Genomic DNA, 16,612 nt, shown 5'->3' on the forward strand with positions numbered 1-16,612 from the left:
CTCTTACATTTAGGTTCCTGATCTATTTTGAGTTAATTTTTGTTTATGGTATAAAGAAGGGATCTCTTGCATTCCTGCTAAGTGGTATGTAATTTTGGTAGAGGCTATACAGCGAGTATACATGGCTAGCCATCAAAAAAATAAGAAGAAAAAAAAAAGAAAGACTTTGGATACTGAGTCCCTAATGAGCTGCCCTGGCCAGAAGCATTACACATATGTTGCTGTGTCATCATTCAAAATTGCTAACTAAAGGTCAGCTATCCACTTAACCAACAAGGTTTATACATTTTTTATCCTAAAATGTATGCAAATATTATTTTTGCTTTTTTCATGGAGGCTTTTTATTTTTAACTGTTTTAAAAAACTAGTTTGGAACACCTTCAGTAAAAAAATACACGTAGCATGGTATGTCTGAAAGAGCTTGAACTTAGAGTGCAGAAGACCTGTGGTAAGTGCTGTACCTGCCATTTACTAGTTATGTCCCTTGGGCAAGTGCTTCCTCTGAGCCTCAATTTCCAGCAAAATTGTTGAGAGGAATCCATGAAATCATGTTTATAAAATGCCTGGTATGCCATTTCTTGGCATGTCTTAGTTACTCAGTAAATGGTTACTATTTTTGTAGTTGATACTAAAACTGCAGCTCCTACTCATTTTTCTCCTGTGTGGTCCTTTTATGATGCCCCTATTTGAACATGCCTTGGGTCAGTCCTTTTCTCAGAAAGTTAATGTCATTTTATTTTCTAACTAGGGTGATTTACTCAAGCTTTTTGAGAGTTGCCGTCTCCTAAGTTTTCAGAGTGTGTTCCCAAGGGAACCATGAAGGATAATAGTTTATCTTGATTCCAGGAAAGACAGTTGCTGAGGGATTCATGGAATACATGTTTGCATTTCTTTCCAGAGCAACTCACAAATTATGTTCGTTATAAATGCCGTTTGCTTCTTTGCCAGAGAAGAAACTTCCTTGGAGTACTCCAGCTTTCTAGTGAAGACAAAGATTTCTTTGTCAAGATGAGAAAGACTTTACAAGACTGTAGGGAGGTAGCATTGAGTTTAAACCAGTAGCAAGAGATTGGTGAGAAAAAATGATGTGACATTCAGAAAAGGAAGGATAAACTGCACCAATAGAGAGTCGCAGATACCATGCTGCTGTGGAGGGGTTGAGGGAGTTAATAACACTGATAGTAATGGTGGTAATGATAATTGGTCTTGAGCATTTATCGTATGATATGTGTAAATCGTGCATTTAGTATTGAATAGGCACAGATATTCCAGTGAGTAGAGCTGAGAGTTAGATTGGATAACTTATGCTGTGGTCATATAGCTAGTAAATGGCAGGCCTGGGATATAAATCCAGTGTGGCTAGAGGTTTTTTTTTTTTTGGTTTGTTTTTTGGTTTTTTTGTTTGTTTGTTAGTTTTTGAGACAGAGTCTTGCTCTGTTGCCCAGGCTGGAGTGCAGCAGCGTGATCTCGGCTCACTGCAACCTCTGCCTCCCAGGTTCCAGTGGTTCTCCTGCCTCAGCCTCCTGAGTAGTTGGGATTACAGGTGTCCGCTACCACACCTGGCTAATTTTTTTTTTAATACTTTAAGTTCTAGGGTACATGTGCACAACATGCAGATTTGTTACGTATGTATACATGAGCCATGTTGGTGTGCTGCACCCATTAACTCATCATTTACATTAGGTATATCTCCTAATGCTATCCCTCCCCACTCCCCCCAGCCCACGACAGGCCCCGGTGTGTGATGTTCCCCTTCCTGTGTCCAAGTGTTCTCATTGTCCGTTTCCCACCTATGAGTGAGAACATGCGGTGTTTGGTTTTTTGTCCTTGTGATAGTTTGCTGAGAATGATGGTTTCCAGCTGCATCCATGTCCCTACAAAGGACATGAACTCGTCCTTTTCTATGTCTGCGTAGTATTCCATGGTGTATATGTGCCACATTTTCTTAATCCAGTCTATCATTGATGGACATTTGGATTGGTTCCAACTCTTTTCTATTGTGAACAGTGACGCCTGGCTACGTTTTGTATTTTTGGTAGAGACGGGGTTTCACCGTGTTGGCCAGGCTGATCTCGCACTCCTAATCTCAGGTGATCTGCCCGTCTTGGCCTCCCAAAGTTCTGGGATTACAGGCGTGGGCCACCTTGCCTGGCCCAGTGTGGCTAAAGTTTTCAACAGAAATCGTTTTCTGTTTCTTGAGTGTGTGGGAGACCTGAGAGCCCATGAACCCTGTGGAGTGCTATACCATTTCTTTGGCTTTACCTATCAAACCAGCTGTTCAATAAACCAGACACTTTTCAGAGTAAAGAGCCTCTATTCGTGTCTACACCGGGGCAGACAGTATATACCAGAGTGCCCCAGGTGAACCAGAAGGTATGGTTGCCTGTAGATAAGAGTTTTAAAACAATACTATTTGGAGCACTCCCCACAAAAAAGGACATAGCCTTATTTAGAACAGATGGTATAGAGTAAACAAATGACATGGAGAAAAAAGAACTGCTCAACTTCTATTTTGATTTTATCAGGAAAATGATCTGTACGTTGGAAAGGGTAGAATAAACATGGTTAGGAGATATTAAAACCCAAGATAGAAGGGATAATGAGAATGACTGAAAAATGCCTTTACTTCTCCTGGGCATGGGAGGAACTTGCAGATGTGATTGTGGAACCACTTTAGATAATATTTTGTGAATCAAGGAGAATAGGATGCCAGAAGATTGTAAATGATTTTGACAAACATGCCCCAGCTTTCAAGGGGGAGAGCATGGTTTAGAAACTACAGATGGGTGAGCTTAAGTCAGTTTCTGAGGAATTCTAGAAGCAATATTAAGCAGACATTTGTGAACATGTAATAAGGCAGCAGTGAGTTATGGGAGACAGAAAGGATCCTCTAAGAACAAGTCTTTTTCTTGTTTAGATGGGATCGTTCGTCTGATACATGAAGGGAATGCCAGATAGAGAGTGAATATTGATTTCAGCCAGCCACTTTGAGAGTCTCTGGTGTCACAGACAAGATGGAGAAATGTGACTAGCGTGATAATACAGTTTGATGAGTTTATATTTGCTGCCACAACCATTGTGTGTGTGTGTGTGTGTGTGTGTGTGTGTTCGTGTTCTTTTTTTTTCTAAGTGGCAGGGCCTCACTCTGTCGCCCAGGCTAGAGTGCATGATTGTAAGCTCATTGTAACCTTGATCTCCTGGCCTCAAGCAGTCCTTCCTCCTCTGACTCTGAAAGTTCTGGGATTACAGGTGTGAGCCACTGTGCTGGGCCCCCAACCATTTTTAAACTGAGTGATGAATGGATTGATCAACTCATGATAAAGCCTCTGGGGCAAAAATGGCCTGTTGCTTGTTTTTATAAATAAAGTTTTATTGGAACACAGTTGTACCCATTGTTTATTATGTATTGTTTAAGGCTGCTTTCGTGCTACAGTAGCAGAGCTGAGCAGTTGCTTTGGAGACCATTTGGCCTACAAAGCCTGTAATATTTGCTTTCTGGCTCTTTAACAGACAAAGTTTGCTGACCTCTGGCCTAGACAGAACACTGGTTCTCAGCCTGCTCTACGTTAGAATCACCTAAAGCATTCTTACCAATGCCCAAGCATCTTTCCTCCTCAGCCCCTCCAACAGAATAAGAGGTTGAGCCTGGCATTTTTCTCTTCTCTTCTCTTCTCTTCTCTTCTCTTCTCTTCTCTTCTCTTCTCAAGTTCCTGGGTGATTATAATGTGAAGTCAGAGCTGGAGACCACTGACCAGGAGGGAGGGTGCTAGTGGGGAGTGCAGCAAGGACCTGGGTGCCATCTCGTGTTTTCTATGAGGGTTAATGGCGTACTGTGCAATCCAATCTCTGGATGACACAGAGGGAGAGGTGGGCATGGTTCTTTAGATGATAGGGTAAGAACTGCAAAATTTCTGGCCCGAAGGTAACAAGATGATGTTGGTATAGTAAAAAATGTAAAGGCCTTCCCTGTGTACTAAAAGTCTCTTGCAGAAGTATCAGGTGGTGATTTGGCCACACCCAGTGAAATGCACGTGAAAATGAGTTAAGGGTTAACTGCAGGCTCAATATTAGCCAACAAACAGTATGTGATAACCGGGAAACCCAAAACGAGGCAAAACCAACAATAACAACCAAGGCAATCTCAGCCTACATTGACATAATTACAATGAAAGCAAGGGTAAAATTTCTACTGCATCTGCTCAGGTCAGATCACACCTGTTGGAGAAACACTCTTTGTGGGTGGGAATGCAGCTGGTTCAGCTTTGGAGTCCCCTGGGGTAGTGCTTCCCAAGAGGCTGAACTCCACTGCCCTTAGAGCAGGTTGAGGTGCCACAGGGGGCAGCGCGGTCTTGTCTCTGAGAGCTGTACAAGCAGGGATCAGATGGCCGTTTGGTAGGAGTTAGAGATGGAAGTTCATCATTGGGGATTGTATGAGGATTTTCCAGGGAAATAGAACCAATAGGACGGATGGAAAACAATGTATGTAAAGCCCTAGGATAAGGAATTGGCTCATGTGACTATGGAGGTTGACGGGTTCCAAGATCTGCAGAATGCCTCGGCATGCTGGAGATGCAGGAGAGCCAGTGGTGTGAGTTCTAGTTCAACGGCTGGCAGGCTTGCGGCCTAGGAAAACGCAGCGTTTCATTTTGCGTCCAAAGGCAGGGAAAAACTGATGTCGCAGCTCAAGGCAGTCAGGCAGAAAGAGATTCCCCCATCCTCTAGGAGGGTCTGCCTTTTGATTCTGTTCTGGCTTTCAGCTGATTGTCTGGGGCCTACCCATGTTAGGGAGGGCAACCTGCTTTACTCAGATTGAAATGTTACTTCTATCCAGAAACAGCCAGAATAATGTTTAACTAAATGTCTGGCACCTCGTGGCTCAATCAAGATGACACATAAAATCAGCTGTCACAGCGTTCATCTAATGCAACTTCCTCCTTTTGTGGATGAGAAAACAGAGTCTCAGAGGATATAACTTTCCCAAGGTGCCCCCGCTTGGTCAGTGGCCAAGGTAGCTCTTGGAGTATTAGGTCTTCTCACCCCACAGCCCTGTGTTCTTCCTGCCACACTGTTCAGTAGGTGTAGAGGTTGTGTTAATGACCTCTGTGGCCCTCTCCAGCTCTCAGGATTAGACTAACTGTTCAAACAAATGGAAGAAGTCATTCCTCAGAAGGAGAGGCCTTAACCAGGACAGAGGACGGCAGCCACTGGGAGTGTGGAGCTCGATTTTGAAAAGACCATCACCTAGATACAGAGGAGGTCAATGTAAACCCAAGTGATGTCTGTTGTCTTATGTACTTGGATTATGAGCTCTTCCTTTTATACACAAACACTCTTCAGGCCCCTTCAGAGCCCCAAATACTACTTAATCCTTTAATGCTGTTGCTGTCAAGAGGATGAGGAAGAGGGATGTCAGGCAGATTTCATGCTGGCGTGCATAATTAGATGAGTGCAGGGCCACCATCTGAAGCTCCATGGGGGAGTTCCCTTTGTGCTCTCTGCATATGGCCTCCTCCTCTTGTATCAGCAGATGATTCAGCCAGAAAGATGAAGACACTGAAAGGGACTCTTTTTCAGGGATATGGCTCATCATAATAGGCTGTGCTCCCACCCCATGTCAAAGACAATTCTAGGTGCTTCTTATACATTATCTTTCCTGCTCTAAAAGACAGCTATGCAAGGCAAGCTACCTAGTATTATCCCCATTCCGTAAATGAGAAGACTGAGCTCTGGATGTGTTTTCTTCATGTTGGAGGGAAATGATATTGACTGACAGGTAGGTCCAGGTTTCTAATGTAATACCCCCGTGTGTTTTCACACTCTTGGCACTGAGCTAAAACATCTCATTTTAGGAACCAAGAATACAGTTATTAGAAGACCACTCAGTCAACTCTCGGGTACTGTCAAACGGCAGAATTTGGAATTCCACAGTGGCTAACATGCTGACACCCAACACAGTTCAAGTGTTGTATAAATAAAGTCAACAGGCTGACTTTTGAGTAAAACATAATTTTTCAACTGCTGCCAAGAGGAAGATAATTGATGATAAAAGGTAAACATAAATGACTTTTTGATTACCTGTTGTTTTAGATTACCTCAGCTTGTCTTCATCATTACTGCAAAGACTTCAAAGCTATGCAAAGTAAACTCTCAGGATCAATTTCCCCCTCTCCACTTCCCCTCTTGTCACATTTCCCCACACCTTTTAACAGAAGCCCTGCTCTTGGGGAAGTCAGGAATTAGTTGCTTCGTTTTCTAATTATTACAAGTGTGTTAAACAAAATCACTGATAAGAGCCTCCCATGTTGCAGGTGCGCATGCTCGAGCTCATACTGGGGCAGGCGGCTGGAGGAAGCGTGGGCAGGTGCAGCACCCTGTCCTGCCCTGCCCCTGGAGGAGTCCTCATTAGTGAATAGACTGAGAGTAGCCTGGGCAGTGTTCTATGTGGACCTACAGTTACATTATTTTTAGGCTTTAAAACAGTATGATTTGGCAAATGGACCCACCACGTTGAATCACAATCTCTAAACCCAGGAGCATTTCCTGGGTTCCTCTGGAGCAGTTCCTGTGTCTGGGTAGGGGAGGACTGCAGACAGACCCTAGACATACAATGGGGACAAGGAGTGTAGGTCGTGTGAAAATTGGCTGTTAACACGGGACTCTTATGGATCCATTCTAAGCCAGGGTAGTCCTAGAAGGCAGGATATGGTCAGCTCCAGGTAGGTCCCAAGCATACTGGGTCATTGTCCTTCCCTAAATCCATGTTGTGGAAGGGATGGGCTGGGGGACGAGTTAGAAGATCAGGAGCTACTTCTGCCTTTTTCTTCATAACTTTGCAATGTAAGTTTTGTGGATTTTCAAAAACACAAATAGAAATCTTAATCGTATTCTTTCTCCTATTAAATGAGTTTTAATGCTGCAATTTTAAAATGGACTGAGTGGCATGGCTGCCCATCCCTAGATTAAGGTTCTTTGGTAAAACAAATTTAATTTGTACATGAACTACAAAATAAACATGAAAACAGCACACCAATGAGGGAAGGAAATGAAGGCTTCATACAGCAAGCTCACGTCTGTCGTCTGTTTCTTCCTTCCCCTCATCCTCTGCAGTCCTCCTCCCCAGCCTGTGATGAACATCCCGAGGCCCTTTGAAAATCCATTTGTGTTTTTTGTTGAATGCATCTCAGGTCTTAAAGACTGACAGCCTAGAGAAGTATTGACTGCATTTAAGGATCCATTACTTAGGTAAACCAAATAATGTAACTGATCTTGGCTTTAATTGATCAAATCTCTCCCACAGTGTTGGAAAGATTGTAATCTAATTACTCTGGTTCCTGGTTTCTAAGGTGAAGGTTACATTTTGCTGAAACTTAGCCTGCTTCAGTAACCTCCCCTTATCTGGGCTGTCCCTTCTTGAAACACACACACAGTGTATGCTGTACATCTGTGAACACACAGAGGCGGACACTTACAAGTCATCTGTCCGTGTAGAGACACCCTGAGTTTTAATTTAAACTCTATATTAACAGATAAGAAATGTGAGCCATGCTCGTTTTTTCATCTTAACTTTTTACAGCTTGGGAAAGGGGACTAGCAAGATGCTCCTGTCTAATCAGGTTCAATACCAGCCTCTCTTGTTTCTCCTAACAAGCTTGGCCTCATCCTAATTCTTTCCTTTTCTGGAGACAGAAGATCTATTTTCAGCCTCAGAACATTGCAAGAGCAGTGTGTTTGAAGACTGAGTTGAAAGCTGCTGAGCTGCTGATTTATCTGCAGATTGGCTCCCCCCTTAACTAGTTCTTCACGGAAGCCCCTCGACATCATCCTGGGAGCCGTTGCACAGGCTCAGCTCATATTCTCCGGCTCTCTTTCAAAATACCTTTTTACCTCCTTTATTAGGGCTGGTCTACCCCAGAGGTTAAATCTAGGGCTGGGGTGGGAGTGGGTGCACATTTAAACAAAGGGGCTTGATATCTGCCCTAACCGGCAGGATAACCACATTTAAAGAAGACTACCTGAATGACGATTTGAGGTGGAAGAAACGGGCTCTGCCATGGGGAGAAATTAGGACTCTTGTAAATAACTTCCCCAGCATTTCTAAAAATGATATAGGTTGCTGGAAAGCTTTGTGTCAGTCACAAGGATTAGCGGAGAGCATGTTGGACAGTTTCTCTGTCTGGGTAGGAGAGGATGGGAGACAGGGAACCTGGAATGTGGCATTCTTCTGGCAGGTCTTCTTTCCGTGGAACTGTTGCCTTGTTGGCTGTTACTCCACATTAGTCAACAGCAGCATCCCCAGAAGAGGTTGTCAGCGTCAGCTGCTGCATGGAAATTGGTACATCAGTCAAGCCCATCTGCATCTGCAGGGGCAGCGTGGAAATGTGAAGCAGGGACTGCTGGGAGATGAGGGGTAATGATCTGCCCTTTAGGGTGCTTGAGGATTTCTCTCGGTCAGACAAAATCCTGCATGCACTGACGTTTAGTTTCCTTTAAGAAAGTGTGTTTTTGCACACTTTTGCACAGGGCTGTGTAGTGGACCTTATAGTAAGGATCTTAAAATTGAAACACACTCTGCAGATACGTCTTCTCTAGATAACCAGTACAGGAACTCTCACCTAAGCTGGCAAGATGCATGAGTCTTTATACAAGAAACATCTTGGCTGCTCTGTGGCGTGGATTCTTTCTGGGATCTAAAAATAGGAATATTCGGTCCAGGAGTTTTGAACTGCAAGGCAGCAGTGAGCTGTGATCAAGACTGCAGTGAGCTATGATCGTGCCATCGCACTGTAGCCTGGGTGACAGAGCAAGACCCTATCCCAAAAATGTAAAATAAAACATAAGAATGTTTATGTGACAGTGTGAAGAATGTGCTTCGTGGGAATGTTGTGACTAAATATTTTGACAGACAACCATGAAGCCATTTGCAAGCGTAACTGCCTTTCTTCCCCCCCCACCCCCTCCGAGATGAAGTCTTGCTCTGTCAACCAGACTGGAGTGCAGTGGTGCAATCTCGGCTCACCGCAACCTCCGCCTTTCTGGTTCAAGCAATTCTCTTGTCTCAGCCTCCTAAGTAGCTGGGACTACAGGCGCGGCCACCATGCCTGGCTAATTTTTGTATTTTTAGTAGAGATGGGTTTTCACCATGTTGGCCAGGCTGGTCTCGAACTCCTGACCTCGTGGTTTGCCCACCTCAGCCTCCCAAAGTGCTGGGGTTACAGGGGTGAGCCATTGCGCCTGGCCAAGTAACTGCCATTTTAATGGGTTTAACATTAATGCTAGAAAGCTTACATTCAGAATAGGGCAGTAATGTTTCTTGAAGGTTGAGGTGTAAGATGTTGTGTGAGGAGTACTCCTAGTTTGATTTGACCTCCCACTCTGCCCATTGGATTATTTATATTTTCTCAACTGTGAGTTTTTAAAATTTCAAGTATATAGAAAAGTTGAAAAAATGGTGCCATGGAGATGGGGGAATACTCTTCACCGCCATTCACTAGCCTTTCTGCCACATTTTCTTGATAGCTCTCACTTTGTTTTCTGAACATTTGAAAGACTCAGGTCATGACAGTTCATCTCTAAACATTTCTGGTGTAACTCAGGAAATTCTAACGTCAATATACTGATATCTAGTGCACAGTTTATATTCAAATTTCCCTGATTGTCTTAGTAATTTTTCTTATGGCCGTTATTTTCTAAAGTCCAAAATCTAGCCAGAGATCACACATTAGGTTTAGTTGTCACATCTCGTTAGTCTCATTTTCAGTCTGCAATAGTCCTCCAGTTTTTTCAAAGTCTTTTGTGACATGTAGCATCTTGAAAAGTCCAGGCTAGGTCGTGTGGAATGTCCCCCAGTCCCAATTGTTTCCTCCTAGAAGATGCGAGAATGTCCCATCAGGACAGAGTAGCCTTCCCCTGTGGCACCACAGGAAGTATGCGGTGTCATTCTGTCCCTTTGGCGGTGATGTGAGCTCACGTGAATAAGGCAGTGGCCACCAGATTTCTTTGTGCTATAAGATTCTTTCTTCCTTTTGTGATTAAGGTGCCTGTAGGGTGATCTTTTGAGACCAGGTGAATATCCCATTCCCTAGTCTTTCCCAGAATGATCTTTGCCTGAATTGATTATTGAATTGGTACTTGCCATGCCCCAATATTTGACAAAAACAAAAGGCAGTTGTACTTTGGAAGTCAGAGAAATGACTCCAGAGAGGAAAAAAAGCCATGTCTTTTTTATTTGAAAAAACAGAATTTGCTTTTTATACATTAAGGAGGGATTTTTAAATTTTTGAATGTGAATATCAATAGGATTTAATAAAGTAGGATTTGAAATTTGTGAGCATGAACATCAATAAAGAAATCCCATGTTAATTTTGGTTACAGATTTTTAAAGATGGTACTCATACATTTCTACGTTTTGCACACCGTATCTTATGACTTGCACTAAAAATTTCTAGAGCTGAATGGTTACTGGTAATTATTGCAGTATTTGGAACAAAAACGGGAAATACTCTGAACTTATGAGTGAAAGATTTCCATGTGGATACCTCTCTGTAGAAATATCACTCAAGGAATTTATGAAACACTGGAAGAATCTGTTGTATTTTGTAAGCAGTACTCATTTGAGAAATTACTCTTGACAAATGGGTTTCACTAATTAAATCATATACTTCCATAGTACATTACATATAAAACTAGACTAGGAAATAAATATAATTAAAGTAAACATGCCCTTCTAATTAGTAATTGTTTCTGCCATTTTAAGCAAATTTCAGAGTCACAGAGAGCTGCTCCACGATAAACCTAATAATGAAGCTTGTGATAACAGGTGTAAATTAACACAATGGAAAACATTTACACTGTAACATGCTAAATTAAAAATGACATTAACAAGTCCCATTTTCAAATTCTCTATAATTAACATTTGTTCAACCCAGAGATGAGTAAGTGCAGTACAATGGTAAATGTCTTTATTTATAGCTTAGGATATTTGTCATGGCATTATCTTTGTTACACTGTAAACAACAGGGATGCATTCCTTCTTAAAATATGTCATGTTTATGTAATCTTAGACAGTTCTGACAAAGGGTAAGACGTGATATTTACTGGTGCCATTATTGTGGGTAATCTGCAGGTATGCCACCAGAACAGCTTTGGTTGGGGGTAGAGCTTGACATGAAATATCGAGAGTGGGTTGAGTATGGAGATATGCACGTACAACGGCAGTAATATCCACGACATGATAAAATATTAGGATTCCCTCGAGTGTTCCCCTCATTGCACATATGTGCTTCTAAGTGCCTTGAATCAGTGTTTGTTTCTGCAAATAAATATTATCTTAAAGGCTTTTTTTTTTTTATAGCACTAGTTAATACAAGCTAGAAAGCAGAGAACAGAGGAAACAGCTTTGTACCTTGATTTGTCACAGAGGACATGATGTTTTACTCCTTACAGAGAATTTCATCAGTACGCTAATGGTTGAATAAAGAACTTAAGCATCACTGCATTGCCTAAACATTGGCTTAGAGCTAATTGTTGACTTTTTTTTTAACTCAAGATTTTAATCACTCCAACTGTATCTTGTTTAAAAAAATTATTGAGAATATATACGATGGATTATTTTTTGAGTAATTCAAAATGTTTTCAAGTTGTATTCAGATTGTTTGGAGTTTATGCTCGTGGTGTAGGATGGTAATGTAATAAGGACAGGGTCTGTGTTGTGCCCTTGGGAATAGTAAGACTCAGCATTTACCGAGTTCTGGAACTCACCGTCTCCTTGGGGAGATAGAAAAGTAAATCAGTGATTGCGTTCATCTTCTGTCACTGCTATGAGAGAGCCAAGGAACAAAGGGAAGGACTGTCTAAATAATGGAATAATGTAGGAGTGACAAATATTATAAGAAGTTCAATGTTTTAAATAAAGTACACTGAGCACACATTAAAGGAAAATTTACTTGTCCGCGTAGCATGTGGCTCAGCACTGCTCAAGAGTGCTTTGATGATGGAGAGGCCGTAGATCTGAGTCGTCCAGCATGGGTGCCCCTGACTCCACGTGGCCGTCAGGACTGAGAAACTGAGCTTATCATTTAACTTAATGAATTTACATTTAAATGCCATATGTGTGTGGTTAGTGGCTCTTACAGTGGAAAGTGTAGATCTGTATTTTTAAAGTCTTACTCTTAAAATCATTATTTCGAGATTTTTTTTGCTGTTAAGAGGAGTCATAGATTTATTTTCACCCTGAGAAATTCTGTTCTGAATCTGAAATAGTTTCAAATCCACTGAGTTTAGACTTTGAAACATGGAGTTGAACTTTCTTTGTCAAGGCGGATTCCTGCCCTCACTGTTCCACAGCCATTAGACAAGAGGGATGGTCCCTGCTCGGGATGCCTGGCTGAGAGTGTGTGGGAGTCTGGTTGGAGCCCAGATTTTATATGTTTATATATTTTATTTGGCTTTGACCAAAAAGTGAACATAAAAACTGAGTCATGGCGATTAAAACTAACAGATAATTTATCTAAAATAAATCTTGATATGACTAACATTGGTCGAACACGACATGTGACTTTTTTTACTCCTTAGAAGCCTGTAATCCCAGCACTTTGGGAGGCCGAGACGGGCGGATCACGAGGTCAGGAGATCGAGACCATCCTGGCTAACACGGTGAAACCCCGTCTCTACTAAAAAAATACAAAAATCTAGCCTGGCGAGGTGGCGGGCGCCTGTAGTCCCTCTCAACAAAAAAAAAAAAAAAAAAAAAGAAGCACCTTGTGAGGTAAATAGAATCCTTCCCTCGCATTTTGTAGATGGGAAACCAGAAGCACCAGGAGATGAAGTGAGGGAACTCAGCAGTGGGAGGACCTAAACTGCAGCCCAGTCCGACAGTGCCAGTCGAAACCTCGTTTTCCAATGAAGACTGCTTTCCTGTCCCTTCCTTTCCTCTTTTTTCCTGCAACCTCTCACCTACCACTTATTGACTATTTACTCGAGAGGCATTGTAGGTTAATGGTTTAAGAACGTGGACTCTGGTACCAGACTTCTAGGTTTGAATCCTGATGTTATTGCTGACTAGCTGTGGGGCTAGACACATTACCGGACCTCTCTTGTGCCTCGTTCTGTTTGTGTGTGTAGCATTATAGAGTAGGTGTAGGATAATGTAAACGTTAGCTGTTGTCAGGATCATTGTCTGCACCAACTAAGTACCTGCCTTGCATACATTTTTAATTCTGTTATTCCTGTTTTACAGATCAAGAAAGGTTTTCTTTTGAAGGTTGAGTTACTTGCCTTAACTCATGTGATCAGCGAGTGGTAGACTATTCTTGGAACCCAGGAGTGTGTGCTGTTGACCCTTGAACAGCTCTGGGGTTAGAGGTGCCAACCCTCATGCAGTCAGAAATTCACATGTGACTTTTGACTTCCCAAAGGCTCAACTATGAATAGCTTAATGTTGACTGGAACCTTTACTGACAACATAAACAGTTGATTAACACATATTTTGTATGTTACGTGTATTATATAATATGTCAGATACTATTCTTATAATAAAGTAGGGTAGAGAAAAGAAAATGTTATTAAGAAAACCATAAGCAAGAGAAAATATGTTTGCTCTTCATTCAGTGGAAGTGGATCATCATAAAGGTCTTATTCTTTCCATCTTCCCGTGGAGTATGCTGGCTGGGGAGGGGGAGGAAGAGGGAGGGTTGTGCTTGCTGTGTCAGGACTGGCAGAGGTGGGAAAGGTGGAGGGAGGGGAAAAGGAGGCAGGAGAGGCAGGCACATTTGCTGTAACTTTTATTTATTTATTTTTTTAAAAAATCCCTACATATAAGTGGACCCGTGCAGTTTTTAAAATCCATGTTGTTTAAGGATCAACTGTGTTTTTGAAAGTCCTCACTTAAAATAATAAATATTCATTGATACCCTTAAAGGTGAAGACATAAGGCAGTTCTTAGCGGAGTGTCTGACACAGGGTGAGAACTCAGTCCCAGCAGCTGCTGTTCTTATTAAGAAGTACATTTGTCTGCAGTTGCTTGGCTGTTTTCTGTGCCTCTTAGAGACAGAACAAGAATACAAGACTGCTGGTGAACACGCGACCGTTGCTGGCGGGTAGTGACCGCAGCTCTCGGCTGCTCCCTAGCTCAGTTGTATAGTTTTCTGAGTGACCTCACAGTCTTCTCTACCACTGGCCACTTGATTAAGCAAAACAGACGGCTCCTCACCCTCCTCGCCTTCCCCACCTCCGTTGCCACGGCCAGTCCCCCTCCCCTTCCTTTTGCTTCTCTTCCTAACCGGTCGGAGCCCTGAGTTTCACCAGGGAGGCTGGTTGGGCTGAGGAGGTGCTTTGGAGGCTCTGGGGAAAGATTGAAAAAGATGCTGTGGGCTGAGGCTCTTCTTCCCAAAGTAGATTGTCGCCTCGTCCACATCCATCTGGCTTGTTCCCATCTCTCTCTTCACGTCTGCTTGACGCGGTGGTCTGACTTGCTGGACAGTGAGGCAGCTGTGGGGTATCCCCCATATTTAGAAATAGTACTGTTCATTTATAGGCCCCGTCAGACGTCCCCCATGTTTCATGGGGCCTCTAAATGGACAGTACTGTTCCAGTTTTCTTTGGCACATCCATATATTATTTTAAGGACTATAAACCTGTTAATTACTCCAAAGTAAATCTCAGAGGTCAACCTGGGGCCATTGATATGTTTACTATTTTGAAGGCTCAGTCAAGTGCCATGTTGATCATTATTGGCAAGTGAACCAGCAAGCATCTGTCCAGCCCACGAAGGAAAACAGTGAGAGAGTATGCCTTTCTATATATTGCCCAGGGAAATCTGTTTTAGTTTTAGTTGTTGGCTACTGCCGTGGGACAGGAAAGTCAATTTAGGTGTGGAGAATGAAAAACAGCTTGAAAAAAAGACATTGAGGTTCATTGCACTCGATGACTTGGGTAGACAGGTGGAAGGGGGTTGTGAGAAGGTGCTATTCTGAATACGTTCAGTGTTTTCATTTAGAGATGCAGAGGTTTTCTCTTTATTTGTATCTTAGTGGACAGTGACAGATGAAAACAGAAAGAGCCACTTCCCTCAAAATACATAGTTGTGCATGAATACATGGAGTGAGCTGTTTTCCACGAGAGAGGATCCTGCTCGGTGCTGAGAAGGTAGAATGGAGGATGTGGGTCCTGCCCTTCAGGCACCCCTGGTGTAACCGAGAACCCTGCCATCCTGAAGTAGGGTAAGGTGCAGAAGAGGTCAAGACAGTGGCACGCCACGCTCACCACTCCTCCATGTGTTCATTCCTGGCCCCATGGCCAGGTCGGCTGGGAAGGAAACTGCCGCCGTGAGCTCTAATTACCAGAGATGGAGATGCTCAGGTGCAAGCTGCCTAATGACAAAAGCCCAGAACACACACGCTCTCAGGGGGCCCACCAGGGTTAAAGAGACTGGAAAAATAATTTTGGCTGCACATTTAAATGAGGATGAACACCACGAGGAGCTTCATATGCAGAAATGAAGTCCTGGCTTTCTTTAAAAAAATAAAAACACGAATGCCTCACCTCAACAAGTACAACAGAAACCCTTTGGGTTTATTATTTCAAGCCAGGTCATGCTCATTTCACAAGAGTTTGTGAAAATGGATGCACATGAATAGAGCCTTTTAAAAACTCATGATTAAAGAGAAAGATTTCACAGTTGATGGTTTGGTAGATGGCAGTCGTAAAAACAATTGCTCTTTGTTGTATGTATTGCTTAAAAAAAGTTTTATTTTCTAATGTCCTGCATTATGAAACTTTTTTTTAATGCAGCTATTTTTTCCTTCATCTATGTTCAATTTCTTTGAAGATAAAAATTTCAAGTGCAGTGAAACTATTTTCATCTTTTTCGATATTACAGTCTCCCCATGTATGGAATTCATTTTGCATGGCCTCAGACCAAATATTTCCAAGTCCCGTCCTTATATATAGCAAAGCCATGTATTTTGCTCATGCCTTCAAGCCTGGGAGTAACACAGTTTTACTGTCAGAAGAAGATGGTTGCTGAGGCAAGTGGGAACAGGCATCCCGCACCGTGCCATCCCACCTGCCCTTCCCGACTGGAGCTGAGGCCACAGGGTTTTTCACCGCCAAATTGATATGCTTTTGAAGGAAGCATCTGGTTCTTTGGCAGCTCCATAGGAGTAATCTTGGTCGTTGGAGAGTTTCTCCTGCATCTATCACATAGTTTAGTTATTGAAAGGGTTCCTGGCATTTTCACGTCCCAGTTTCTGGGCATAGGAATGTGAAAAAGCTGAAGTCTGTTTGCACTTGTAAAGCCTCTTTGAAATTTGTCAGGCTAAAAAAAAATTCTTAGTGTTTAAAAAAAAAAATATTCTGGGTTGTGTCTTACCTGCACCCATGGATGATTTTTCTGCTATTTCAGTTTCATACTCATATATCTGGTATTTATGCCAAGAGAGAAACATCAGTATGAATTATTGACAAGTGGTCTTTAAAAATATTCACTAAGAAAGCTAAAATAATATTTTAACGTTTTCTTACTTTAAGAATTGCAAAATTCAGCAGTATTTATTGAGCAACTCTGAGGTTCTAGGCAGTTCGGTGCCATACCGGGGACCGTGTTAGAAAGTTCATA

General features: G+C 42.4%; 1 protein-coding gene across 3 annotated transcripts in view; it reads left to right on the top strand.

Annotated features, from left to right (window-relative positions):
• AFF3 (AF4/FMR2 family member 3) overlaps nucleotides 1–16,612 on the top strand; it is a 630,275-nt gene that overhangs the window by 84,652 nt on the left and 529,011 nt on the right. The window contains exon 1 of one of the 3 annotated variants that reach the window (XM_023211387.2): nucleotides 5,947–6,049. The exons of the other annotated variants lie outside the window; for them this stretch is intronic. The gene's annotated coding sequence lies outside the window, so the exon portion shown is untranslated. Of the gene's footprint in view, nucleotides 1–5,946; nucleotides 6,050–16,612 lie in introns of those variants that run through there. 3 annotated transcript variants of the gene reach the window in all.

Source organism: Piliocolobus tephrosceles, chromosome 15, assembly GCF_002776525.5.
Source record: "Piliocolobus tephrosceles isolate RC106 chromosome 15, ASM277652v3, whole genome shotgun sequence".
Classification (NCBI taxonomy): domain Eukaryota; kingdom Metazoa; phylum Chordata; class Mammalia; order Primates; family Cercopithecidae; genus Piliocolobus; species Piliocolobus tephrosceles.